Source organism: Pongo pygmaeus, chromosome 7, assembly GCF_028885625.2.
Source record: "Pongo pygmaeus isolate AG05252 chromosome 7, NHGRI_mPonPyg2-v2.0_pri, whole genome shotgun sequence".
Lineage (NCBI taxonomy): Eukaryota > Metazoa > Chordata > Mammalia > Primates > Hominidae > Pongo > Pongo pygmaeus.
The window spans coordinates 77,885,593-77,898,809 of NC_072380.2; the positions used below are offsets into that span (position 1 = coordinate 77,885,593).

Sequence of the window (13,217 nt, forward strand, 5' to 3'; positions counted from 1 at the left end):
ACATCCTTCTCTAGCCAACAGCATGATATTTTCTATTACAAAGACAGAATATCATTTTTAAAGTGTCTCTCATGGCACAAATTTAATTCTAATATTTCATTTTTTAACCCTATACCCACCCTAATTCAAGCCAAATAGTTACTCTTGATTTCCTGAACATGGCTTGGGCATTACCACTGTCACACTTTTACCCAATTTATTTCCTCATTTTAGAATGAATTCCCTCCCTCCCAAGAAAGTCATGTCAACTTTAACATCTCTAACACATAGGTATAAAGAGAAAAATGAAATTCAGTCATATTTGGACACCAGAATTGTTTATTTCAAGATTTAATGGAGAAGCTTTAAAAACCCCAAAATAAGTAATCTGAGAAAGCTGAAAGTTTCATTTTGTTGCTTTTTTTTTTTTTGAAGACAGTGTTTCCGTTGCCCAGCTGGAGTGCAGTGGCACAACATCAGCTCACTGCAACCTCTGCCTCCTGGATTCAAGCTATTATCCTGCCTCAGCCTCCCAAGTAGCCAGGATTACAGGCATGTGCCACCACACCAAGCTAGCTTTTTCTATTTTTAGTAGAGACAGGGTTTCACCATGTTGGCCAGGCTGGTTTCAAACTCCTGACCTCAAGTGATCTACCCGCCTCGGCCTCCCGCAGTGCTGGGATTATAGGCATAAGCCACCGTGCCCAGCCAAGTTTTCTTTTATTTTGAGATGGGATCTTGCTCTGTCACCCAAGCTGGAGTACAGTAGTGTGATCAAGGCTCACTGCAGCCGTGACCTCCTAGGCTGAAGTAATGCTCCTGTCTCTCATCCTCTCAAGTAGCTGAGGTCACAGCTGTGTACCACCACGCCCAGCTAATTTTTGAAAAATTTTTTGATAGAGATGGAATCTCCCTATACTGCCCAGGCTGATTTGGAACTCCTGGACTCAAGCAATCCTCCTGCCTCAGCCTCCCAAAGTGTTGGGATTACAGGTATAACACTGTGCCCGGCTGAAGCTGAAAGTTTTAATTCATTGTATGAACAGTTAAGAATCAGTTGGATATAGTACAAGCAGTTTATGTGTGATGACTAATATATATTTAAAGAGCCCCTTACTTAGAACCTGGGATACAAACTGGTACCACAGTAGCTTTGCTTATTTGAGGTAATGCTTCAAGTACATTTGATTTTAAAATTATGACTCATGTTCACTGAAAAGTTTCTAAAGTGTTGAGCAGAAAACAATTTTCAAAAGTAGTCAAGTAAACATTTAATTGAGCAGCAGAGATTACCCTATATAAAGAAAATAAAATATGGTGCTGTACAGGCTAAGGCAACTCCATCTTGGTTGCTAATCTACCATGTTGACTTCTGACTAACCTGTTCTGGGAAGGCCTCTAAGATTTTCGGTTTATCTATTTCCTTTGTAACAGCATGGACTTACCATCAATCTTGCTCTTAGGTCAAAACAACCTTCATGTTATCGTTTTTCAGTTGTCCTACACACTCCTTCTGAATCATGTATACCCCTTCCCTATGGTGTATAAGCCCTGGTTTGAGGGATAATGGTGCTGCGGATTCACCCTCGTGTCTTGCTGCTGCCTAAGACACAGGCATGGCTTCTGTTCGTTAAGTCCCTATTAAATGCTTCTTTCTGAGAAACTGGATATGTTAGCTGCTTTCTCAGCTCTCTCAAACTTTGGGGGTAGGTTTGCACAGACCTGCCCACCACAGAACAGTCACTTACTGTATTATTATACTTTAAAACTTATATGAGTCTTTCTTACATCACTGTTTGAGCAAAAATTGGTGCAAACTTCTGGAAGGTAATTTGGCCATGTTTATCAAAGGCTTAAAGCTGCACCTAGCACTGTAACTAGTTACACTACTTCTAGGAATCTTAAGAAAACAATCATGGATGAGCATGAAGATTTAGCAACAAAGATTTTCATTACAGCATTGTTTTTAATAGTGAAAAACTGTAAACACTCAATATCCAACAATAAGGAATGACTGGTTGACCGATTATAAAAGTAGAAATACGAAATATTTACAATCATTTGAAGTAAATGCTGTAAAACATAAATTTTCAAACTATCTCCCAAATGATAATAACTTAATTCTTGGACACTTTTAACTATTTTAAATTTGTAGAAAAAAAAAAAGTACATACTCACTTTGTAAATTCATAGAGACAGAAAGCAGATTATTAATTGCCACAGGTTGAGGGAGGAGGGAGTGGGGAGTGCTAATGAGTATAGAGTTTATTTTTGAGGTGATAAAAAAGTGCTGGAATTAGAGTAGTAAAGGTTGCACAACTTTGTGAATAAACTAAAAACCACTGAATCATACACTTAAAAGCGTGAATTTATGGTATGCAAATACTTTCTTTAAAAATGCACATATTCAAACACTTTAGAATTTTAACTTGGTGGGACTCCTACCACAATATTAACTTATGTTGCCAGATAAATGTGTTTATATGAATCTTAAATTAGGCTGTCCCTTGGCACCTCTGTGCACGTAAGTGAATGTTTCATACACGTGTTACTGATTCACAAAGTTTGGGCTCTGCACTGGCCTTCATCCAAGTTGGAGCACATGTCAGAAATTCATTCCTTTTCCATGTGGCTGTCCAGTTGTTTTAGCACAATTTGTTGAAAAGACTATTCTTTCCCTCACTGGATGGCCTTGGTACCCTTGTCAAAAATCAGCTGACCACAGACACATTAGTTTATTCTTCTACTCTCAATTCTATTCCATTGATCTATGTGTCTAAGCTTATGCCAGCACCCCACTGTCTTGATTACCATTGCTCTGTACTAAGTTCTGAAATCAGGAAGTGAGTCCTACTTTGTTCTTTGTTTCAAGATTGTTTGTGTTACTTTGGGTCCCTTGCAATTCCATATACTTTTTCAAATCACTTTGTCAATTTCTATAGCAATCAGCTGGGATTCTGAAAGGGACTATACTGAATCTGTAGATCAGTTTGGGGAGTACTGCCATTTTAACAATATTAAGTTTTCCAATCCATGAACATGGGACATTCTTCCATTTATTTAGATCTTCAATTTCTTTCAACATTGTTTTGTAGTTTTCAGACAATACACTTTGCACTCCCTTTGTTAAATTTATTCCTAAGTATTTTATGCTTTTTCATGCTATTAAAAATTAAGTTGTTTCCATTTCATTTTCAGGTTATTCACTTCAAGGGTACAGAAATACAAGTGATTTCTGTATGTTGATCTTGCATCCTGCAACTTTGCTAAACTCATTTATTAGTGCTAAAATTTCTTTAGTAGATTCCTTAGTATCTTCTATGTAGATAATCATATCGTCTATGACTAGAGATAGTTTTACTTTTTCTTTTCCAATCTGGATGTTTTTTATTATTTTTCTTGCCTAACTGACTTGGCTAGAACCTTTAGTTCAATGCTGAATACAAGTAACACAAGCAGACATGCTTACCTTGTTCCTGGTCCTACAGGGAAAGCACCCAGTCTTTACCATCAAGCACAATATTAGCTGTGGGTTTCTTGTAGATGCCCTTTATCAGGTTGAGGAAGTTCCCTTTTGTTCCTAGTTTTCTGGATGGTTTTATCATAAAATGGTGTTAGATTCTGTTAAATGCTTTTCCTGCATCTACTGAGATGAGCACATGGCTTTTTTTATTCTACTGACATGTTGTATTACATCAATAGCAAAAGAGACAGAACATGGGTCAGTGATGATGATTCTGAGCTGCTGAATTAACCATATCTGGAGCCACTAAACCCTGGGTCTTCTAGATAAATCTTATTGTATACAAGAATTTGGAACAAGTTTTTTGTTACTTGCCACTAAAGAAATTCTGGCTGATACAACGAGTGGCATGCTGGAGCCTGCTCACATTGTTTCAGGGAAGCCAATTCTGTACATGTCTTCCCCACCCCCATTCAGTGATACTGCACTGACAGCTTCAAATCAGCCATGGTAACAGGATGTACACTATTTAATCTCTATTGAAGTATAGAGAAGACTGGAATAGGAACATTCAGTGCTAGTAGTTAAAATGAGCAGAAATTGGTAAGCACCATTTTTCTTTCAGAGATCCAGTTGCTACACATTTAGCAGCATACCACTGGATACAACTCTATTTCAAAGTTTTCTTTTCATCAAATCTACATTTTTATTCCCATAATAAAGTTAATAATAATGAATAAGTTATTACAATAAGAATTTTACCAACAAAATACTGTATATATCTGGGTTTCTAATAAGACCTTATGAGAAAAAAGTCTCCAGTATTTATTTCTATAAAAGAATATTTCAGAATATGGAAAATCACCGACATTATAAGTTTTTTTTAAAAAAACTGATTATAAAACATTATACACAGTAGGAGAAAGAATCTATTTCAATGAACAGATACTAGGACTGTCAAGCTAAACACCAATATGTTCACAATGTTATTATCTCTGGGTAGTAACATTACAGATGATTCTTATATTTTTGCATGTTCTTTCCCTTGATTTTTAATGATGAACATGTATTAACTTATTAAGAGTAATAAAGAAAAATACAATTCATATTTTCAAAAGGAAGAAATGTAAAATATAGTAATTTTTGTCCGTGAGCACAAGAAGACACTTTTTTTCCTTCCATTTTATCTAGGAAGAACCTATACAATTCCTTGCAGGTAGGAAGGTAGCACTAGTTCTTAAACTGGGTGATTCTTCGTTGCTATTTATAATACAAAGTTATAAACTTGTTCTCTACCTCAAGAAAATGTAGTCATAACTTACAATACGCATTATAAGAAAAGTGCTGTATTCTTCACACATAATCGCTTTGAAAAAAATGTGATCTGATTCATGAAATTGCATAACCTTTACTCCTAAAGAGGATATAGTAAAGTGAAGTAGCACTGGACCAAGAATTAGAAGATTTGGTTTCTGGTTCTAGAGTTAAACCTTATTAGCCATGTGACCTCTGGCAAGGAGCAATCTCTCTGAACCTAAATCTTCTCATTTGTTAAATGGAGCTAATAACACCCATTCCTCTTCACAGGATGAGATAAAGTATATGAAGACTATCAAATGAAAGATGGTATTATATGCCACTACTTCATTACATAAACATTAAAAGTCTTATAACAACCATATTTTGTTCCATTTTGATACAGAAAAACAGCTTTATAATCAGGAAGTTATGATGCCAGTTTTTCTGGTAACAGGTTAATTTGCTCAGTGCTTTGAAGATCTTTGTATCAAAAATAGTTTTAAAAATATTTTCTTTACTGCTTTACTCTTTTTAATTTACCTCAAAAAATCCAAGGATGATGTCAACAGATTAGCATTACCACAACATGACACTAGAAAAGCCAAGAAAGCTATAGATTGATTTCAGTAAGAAATATTGCTGTAAAAGAAACTACCATCAGAGTGAACAGGCAATCTACAGAATGAGAGAAAATTTTTGCCATCTACCCATCTGACAAAAGGCTAATATCCAGAATCTACAAAGAACTTAAACAAATTTACAAGAAAAAATCAAACCCCATCAAAAAGTGGGCAAAGGATATGAACAGACACTTTTCAAAAGAAGACATTTATGCAGCCAACAGACACATGAAAAAATGCTCATCATCACTGGTCAGAGAAATACTAATGAAAACCACAATGAGATACCATCTCACACTAGTTAGAATGGTGATCATTAAAAAGTCAGGAAACAACAGGTGCTGGAGAGGATGTGGAGAAATACGAACGCTTTTACACTGTTGGTGGGAGTGTAAATTAGTTCAACCATTGTGGAAGACAGTGTGGCAATTCCTCAAGGATCTAGAACTAGAATTACCATTTGACCCAGCGATATCATTACTGGGTATATACCAAAGGATTATAAATCACGCTACTATAAAGACACATGCACACGTATGTTTATTGTGGCACTATTGACAATAGCAAAGACTTGGAACCAACCCAAATGTCCATCAATGATAGACTAGATTAAGAAAATGTGGCACATATACACCATGGAATACTATGCAGCCACAAAAAAGGATGAGTTCATGTCCTTTGTAGCAACCTGGATGAAGCTGGAAACCATCATTCTGAGCAAACTATCGCAAGGACAGAAAACCAAACACTGCATGTTCTCACTCACAGGTGGGAATTGAACAATGAGAACACTTGGACACAGTGTAGGGAACACGACACACCAGGGCCCGTCGTGGGGTGGGGGGATGGGGGAGGGATGGCATTAGGAGAAATATCTAATGTAAATGACGAGTTAATGGGTGCAGCAAACCAACACAGCACATGTATACATATCTAACAAACCTGCATGTTGTACACATATACCCTAGAACTTAAAGTATAATAAAAAAAGAAATATTGCCGTAAAAGCCCTAAATAAAATATTAGCAAGTAGAGTCATCAATAGAATAATGCATTTTTTTTTGTTTTAAAAGAACAATATATCTTAACCAAGTAAAAATCATCCTATTTTTTAAGGATAAATTAATATTAGACTATCTACTAAGGTAATTTACTATATTAGAGCAAAGGTGAAAAACTTAAAGTATCTCAATAAATGACCCAAAATCATGTGAATAAAATAAACAATCACTCCCATATAAATACTCCTAATATTCAAACATATTTTAAGAAACAATCATTCCCAAATAAATATTTCCTAATAAAGTAAGAAAAAGGTAAAACTGTTATTTGCAGGTGATTATGAAACAGACAAGAAAAGGGACTGAAAAACTATTAGAAACAATAAACTTAGTATACAACTGATTTACAAAATTAATTCAAAAATTGTTTGCCCACATACAACCAATTAGGTAGAAAACATAATGAGGGAAAAAATTTATATCTGCAACCAAATAAAAGTAAATCTGGGTGTAAACAACAAAAATTGTAAAGGCCTCTATGAAGAAAATTTAAATCTCTATTGAAGGATAGAGAAGACTGGAATAGGAACATTCAGTGCTAGCAGTTAAAATGAACAGGAGGAGGAAGTGGAGAAAAAAAGGAGGAAGATGAGAGCAACTTTACCAGTCAGGTTCCCAGCAGAAAACTGATGACAAACTCAAGGAGGTAACTGAAGAGAACTTCATGAAGGGACTGTTTACTGAGGTCTGGCCAGGGTGCAGCACCCAGGGGCTAGCAATAGTGGAAAGCTGTTACTACTGAACCCTAGTGAAGACTCTCACTGTGGGAGAGAAGACAAGAAGTGTGGCCTTAGGTAAACAAACACAGCCCTCCAGGGGGAAAAGCTGGGAAATGTACCCTAAACTCTCTCTCCTCCCACCCGCCCATCTCCTGCTAGGCCTCCCATTGGCCAACCCAACCAGAAGCCAGATGGCATGAGAGGCTGGATGATTCCACAGAGGTTAGCCTCTTTCAGCAGAGAGCAAGATGAAGAGTAGAGAATATATTTGAAGGATAAAAGGAATATCCAGCACAGCAGCTATCCTCCTTTGACTGTTTATGCCAGGCACTGCTCTAAGCACTTTATTTGGATTAATCCTTTTAACTCTCACATGGTCTAATAATGCCAATTAACCCTAAACTACAAATCCAAACAATTCCAGTAAAAATACTTGGTGTGTAGTTAGAGGGAAGAAGGGAGTTTTTGACAAATGATAGATTCTTCTAGAATAATAAACATACACGCAAGGTCAGGGAGGGGGAAAAGAGAAAAATAATCCTATCAAATACAAAAATAAATTATTAAACTATTAGTTTAAATGGTTTGATACTGGAACATGAATAGACAGATCAATGGAAAAGAACAGAAAGTCCAGGCCAGGCACGGTGGCTCACACCTGTAATCCCAGCACTTTGGGAGGCCAAGGCAAGTGGATCACTTGAGCCCAGGAGTTGGAGACCAGCCTGGGCAACATGGCAAAACCCCATTTCTACAAAAAATAACAAAAAATTAGCCAGGTGAGTGGCGTGTGTCTGTGGTCCCGGCTACTCAGGAGTCTGAGGTGGGAGGATCATTTGAACTCAGGAGGTGGAGGCTGCAGTGAGCCAAGAATGCACCACTGCACTCCAGCCTGGGTGACAGCACGAGACCCTGTTTCAAAAACAGAAAAAAAAAAAAAAAGTCCAGGAATAGAACAAAATACATGCACAAGAATTTCACATGTGATAGAGGTGGTGTTTCAAATAAATGGAGAAAAGATGCAGCATTTAATAAATGATTTCAGAGAAACTGGCTAGTAAATAGAGGAGGAAAGGCTAAATTCCTGCCTTATTCCTTACACCACAATAAATTCCAGATGGATCAAAGATCAAAACATGAAAAACAAACTGTGGAAGCAGAACCATAAAGAATAATGTAAAAGAACTGTATAAGAACACAACAATTGAAGTATTATCTTGAAGTAGAAAAGAATATTCTAAGCATGATATAGCACCAGAAGCCTTAAAAGTGGAAAAAAAAGACACATTTAATTAAATAAAACCACCACACAAAAAAACTACCATAAAAAGTCAAAAGACAAGAGATTAGATAAAATATTGGTAATATTGTAAAAAAACCTTATTTTTCTTATATTACTCTTACAATGCAACAAGATAATGACCAGATACATATTTTTGAAAAATACAAATGCTATTAACATAAAAACATGCATAACACCACTTTTAATAGAAGCAAAACAAACCTAATGAGATACCTTTTTATTTTAACCTACCACACTGGCAAGGATTAGAAACACTGATAACACCTCACCGCCAGTAAGGGTATGGAGATAACGAGAAAGAAACAGATACCCGCATTGTTCAAAGGCTCACTAACCAACTCAGGAACCAAACACATTAGAATAAATTTTCAAATGACCCCTAATTATCTGGACTGTCCCTACACTTGCTCAGGAACTAAAGAGATTTGGATAACACCATATCCCTCACCATTTGAACTCACTGTGCTAATTCAAGAAAAGGAAAAGATTTGGACGGAGTAGGCACTGTGAAAAATACAAATAAAAATACAAAACATACAGTTTTGTAGTGAGAATGTAAGTTAGCATAACCCTTTCAGAGATATCAAAGTTGTAAATGCACATAGCTTCTGACCCAAGTTCTACCACTTGTAGAAATGAATGTCAGATATATTAGCATAGGAATGTAAACATATATGCACAGGATATTTACTGCAGCACTGTTTGAAAGTACTATTAAAAAAAAAACACAAGAAACCCAACAACCAAAAAACTGTTAACAGACTAAGCATCTTGATTAGTAGGGACCTGATTAAATTACAGTCCATTCATAGAAAATTATGAAATCCTAGTTTTTCAAAGATGATGGGTATGTACTGGGAAAAGACCATTTAGTGAATCTTCTTAGACCAGGAACCAAAATGTAATTGTAAATATTGAAAATGATAGCTGATTTTCAAATTTTGACTTGAAAAATAAGACAAAAATATAAAAACAAGTTTAAATTATTTTATATTTGACAAAATTAAAGTTATAATTTCAACTGCAAAATTCTTAGACTAAAAGAATGAATCAAGCATTGACTTTATTTTTTAATGTAATCTTTTTGACAAAACTGTATAATAGCACTATTGGATATCCTTCACGTTTTTCTCTTATGGGACAAATACAAAGAAGATATTCTTGCAAAAATTCTGAAGGGTTCCATCCATTTTCCTAAGGTCCTCTCTTTAATCATCTGGTAGTCAAATCAGGCTCCCTTACAGCATCTATTATAACATCAACTTTGATAATTTTCCCTTCTTCAACTGTCAATAGCTTTGAGTTCTTTAATATCACACCCATGAACTTCATACACACCTGCATATTTTGCAAGATGAGCAATTTCAGTTTGCAAATGATTTTATTCTCTTTTATTAAAATTGTTAATAAATGGTCAGGAGCAACATTTGAGTGCAAACTAATTTTAAAAGTGGTCTTTTCATTACTGAATTTTTTTTTCTGAAGACCTTGGCTTACATAACCAATGTAGTAACACAGATGCTAAGCAGATGATTAAATGAAAATGACCTATTATACTGATATAAAGATGTTCAAGATACATTTATTTATAGAACAATATGTAGTATGATTCCATTTGCTTAAAAAGGACTTTCATATGTGTATATATATAATACATACATATATAATACATACGAAGATGTCTATCTTTATATGTGAAAAAATTTTCAGAAAAAGCATTCAGGAAACTATAAACATTGCTTAACTCTGGGGAATTGCTAGGAAGAAGTTACCTTTAAGTGTATTTTATATCCTTCTAAAATATTTAATTTTGGCCAGGTGTGGTGGCCCATGCCTATAATCCCAGCACTTTTGGAAGGCCAAGGAGGACAGATCACCTGAGGTCAGGAGATCGAGACCAGTCTGACCAACATATAATCCCAGCACTTTTGGGAGGCTGAGGAGGATGGATCACCTGAGGTCAGGAGTTCAAGACCAGCCTGGCCAACATGGTGAAACCCCATTTCTACTAAAATACAAAAATTAGCTGGGCATGGTGGGAGGGACCTGTAATCCCAGCTACTCGGGAGGCTGAGGCAGGAGAATTGCTTGAAACCAGGAGGCAGAGGTTGCAGTGAGCTGAGATTGCGCCACTGTACTTCAGCCTGTGTGACAGTGAGACTCCATTTCAAAAAAAAAAAAAATTGATTTTGCCACAAAGAATACACATTTACAATAATGTTGACAATATTTATAATAATGTATTTATAGTAATGGTGATGTTGATGATATAACTAGGTTTTAAATTAAATACATAGTAATGATAGATAATCTATGATCCCAGCTTTCAAGAGTTTAAACCAAGCCCTAACTTACAAGAGCCATTAAATTTAGAAATCTCAAATACCAATTAAACCATTTAAATTACATTCTCATGCAAGGCTCAATTACCCTAGCAGTTTTTTTCAAATCTAATTACTTCAGACAGAAAACCTTTGTTTACCTTTCTACACTTTAGAGACAGGATCTGGTCTCTGATTACCAAGTTGTGTAACAAAATTTGAGATTTAAGAAATAGGCAAAAGATAAGCAAAACTAACTCCCAATCATGACACAAAAAATATCTGTGCTCACTGAAGCAACTTTAACTGTTCTAAAACCTTTCCTAAGAAAAAAGAGAGATGTGTTCATTTTATACTAAAATTCCAATAAATGTTAAAAATGAAAGAATAGTCAGATGATTCTCAAAGTGTGCTACAGGGAGACCCAATACCTTTTCAAAGGGTCTTAGAGATAGAATTATACATTGCTAAGATCCACTGATAGAATAATGGATTTTAATGTAACAGTACAAAAAATTCATTGATACGGTTTCAGATCCCATGTTGTAACTTTTACAAAACTATCACTTCTTGAGTTTTACTGTCATATCACAGAATATTCACCATTATATGAAAAGGCTTTTAAAATATACCTCCAACTACATCTTAGTGGGGCCAGATTTTCTTCACTTACTTCAGCCAAAGCAACACACCATAACAAATTCAGTGCAAAGCCTAAAGTGAAATCCAGCTGTCTTCTATTAAGGTAGACGTTAATGAGATTTGAGAATGTAAAGCAATGCCACTCTCCTACTTCACTTTGGAAAATATCTATTTTCATTTAAAACATGTTATTTATGTTAACATGTAATTGGTATTTCTTGTAAATGAATAATATTTAGCTCTTTTCTCAGTTTTAATTTCTAATACAATATCAGTACATAAAACCCACATAAACAAAAGCTCTTTAGAGTTCTCAGAATCTTGAAACAAAAATCTTGAAACAAAAAATTGTTGAAAAGAATCTTGAAACAAAAAATTTTGAGAATCATTATCACAGTCTATTCTATGAATCAAAAGGCAAAGAGGTGAAAGCAATTTGCTTACAGCTAGGACGAATGTGCAGAAGGTGAATGTTAGATACTGAATTTGTTTTTTAGATAGAATTCAATGCTTTTTAAAGAAGAGATGAAAAAATATATTTATAGTCTTCTATATTAACCTACATATTGACATTTCCAGTGCTCTTCATTTCTTCCTGTGGATTTGAGTTTCCATCTGGTGTCATTTCCTATCAACCTAAAGAACTTAATCTTTTAGTATTTCTTATAAGGTAGGTCTGATAGCTACAAATTCTGTCTTTGTGTAGGAATGTATTTATTTCACCTTCATTTTGAAAGGTTAGTTTTGCTAAATATAGACTTCTTCAGACAGTTTTCTTCTTCCAGCACTATGAATATGTCACCCCACTGCCTTGGGCCTCCACCAATACTGATGAGAAAGCAGCCCTTAGTCATTGCTGATGCTTCCCTCTTGCGTAGTGAGTTGATTTTCTCTTGCTACTTTCAAGATACTCTCTTTGTCTTTCAGGAGTTTGACTATGTCTAGGCATGGGTCTCTTTGTATTAATCCTAGTCACATTCACTGACCTTCTGGATGTGTAGTTTAATTTTTTCATCAAATATGGGAAGTTGTCCAAAAGGTCATTTTTCTGACCCTTCCTCCTTTTGAGATTCTCATTACACATCTGTAGTACACTTCATGTTTTTCACAGATTTCTGAGCTCTGTTCAATTTTCTTCCATCCTTTTTCTGTTTTCAAGATTGAATAATTTCTATTGATCTGTTGTTCATGGATTCATTTTCTTGTCATCTCAAATCTGCTATGAGCCCCTCTAGTGAATTTTTAATTTCAGATATTGTATTCTTCAACTCTAGAATTTCCATTTGATTTTTAAAACTTTTAACTTTGCAATAAATTATTTACAGAAAAGTTGCAAAGATAGTACAGAGTGTTCCTATATATGCCTCCCTAATGTCAACATTTTCTCCTAATGCTAATTAATCTTATATAACTGTGTTATACTTACATACTGTATACATATATAAACATACATCTACAAATACACAAACATGTCTATATATAACACATTTACATTAACAGACATAATAATGGAAATGTCTTACATAACCATGGTACATTTATCAGAAATAACAAATTTCCACTGGTGCAACAAAATAAAATATAGACTTTATTTGTCACCAGTTTTTCTATTGTTATTTTCCTGTCCATGATTCAATACACGATGCCACACTGCATTTAGTCATCATGTCTCTTTGATCTCCTCTGCCCTGTAATAATTTCTCAGTTTTTCCTTGTGTTCCATGACCTTGACAGGTTTGATGAATACTAGTCAGGTGCTCTTATGGAATAACCCTGAGTTTGGCTTTATCTGTTGTTTTCTCATGATTAG

The 13,217-nt window shown here is 35.1% G+C and overlaps 1 protein-coding gene across 2 annotated transcripts in view; it reads right to left on the minus strand.

Moving 5' to 3' along the window:
* Positions 1-13,217, minus strand: part of PDE7A (phosphodiesterase 7A) — a 124,803-nt gene that overhangs the window by 87,650 nt on the left and 23,936 nt on the right. The gene's annotated exons all lie outside the window — the stretch shown is intronic.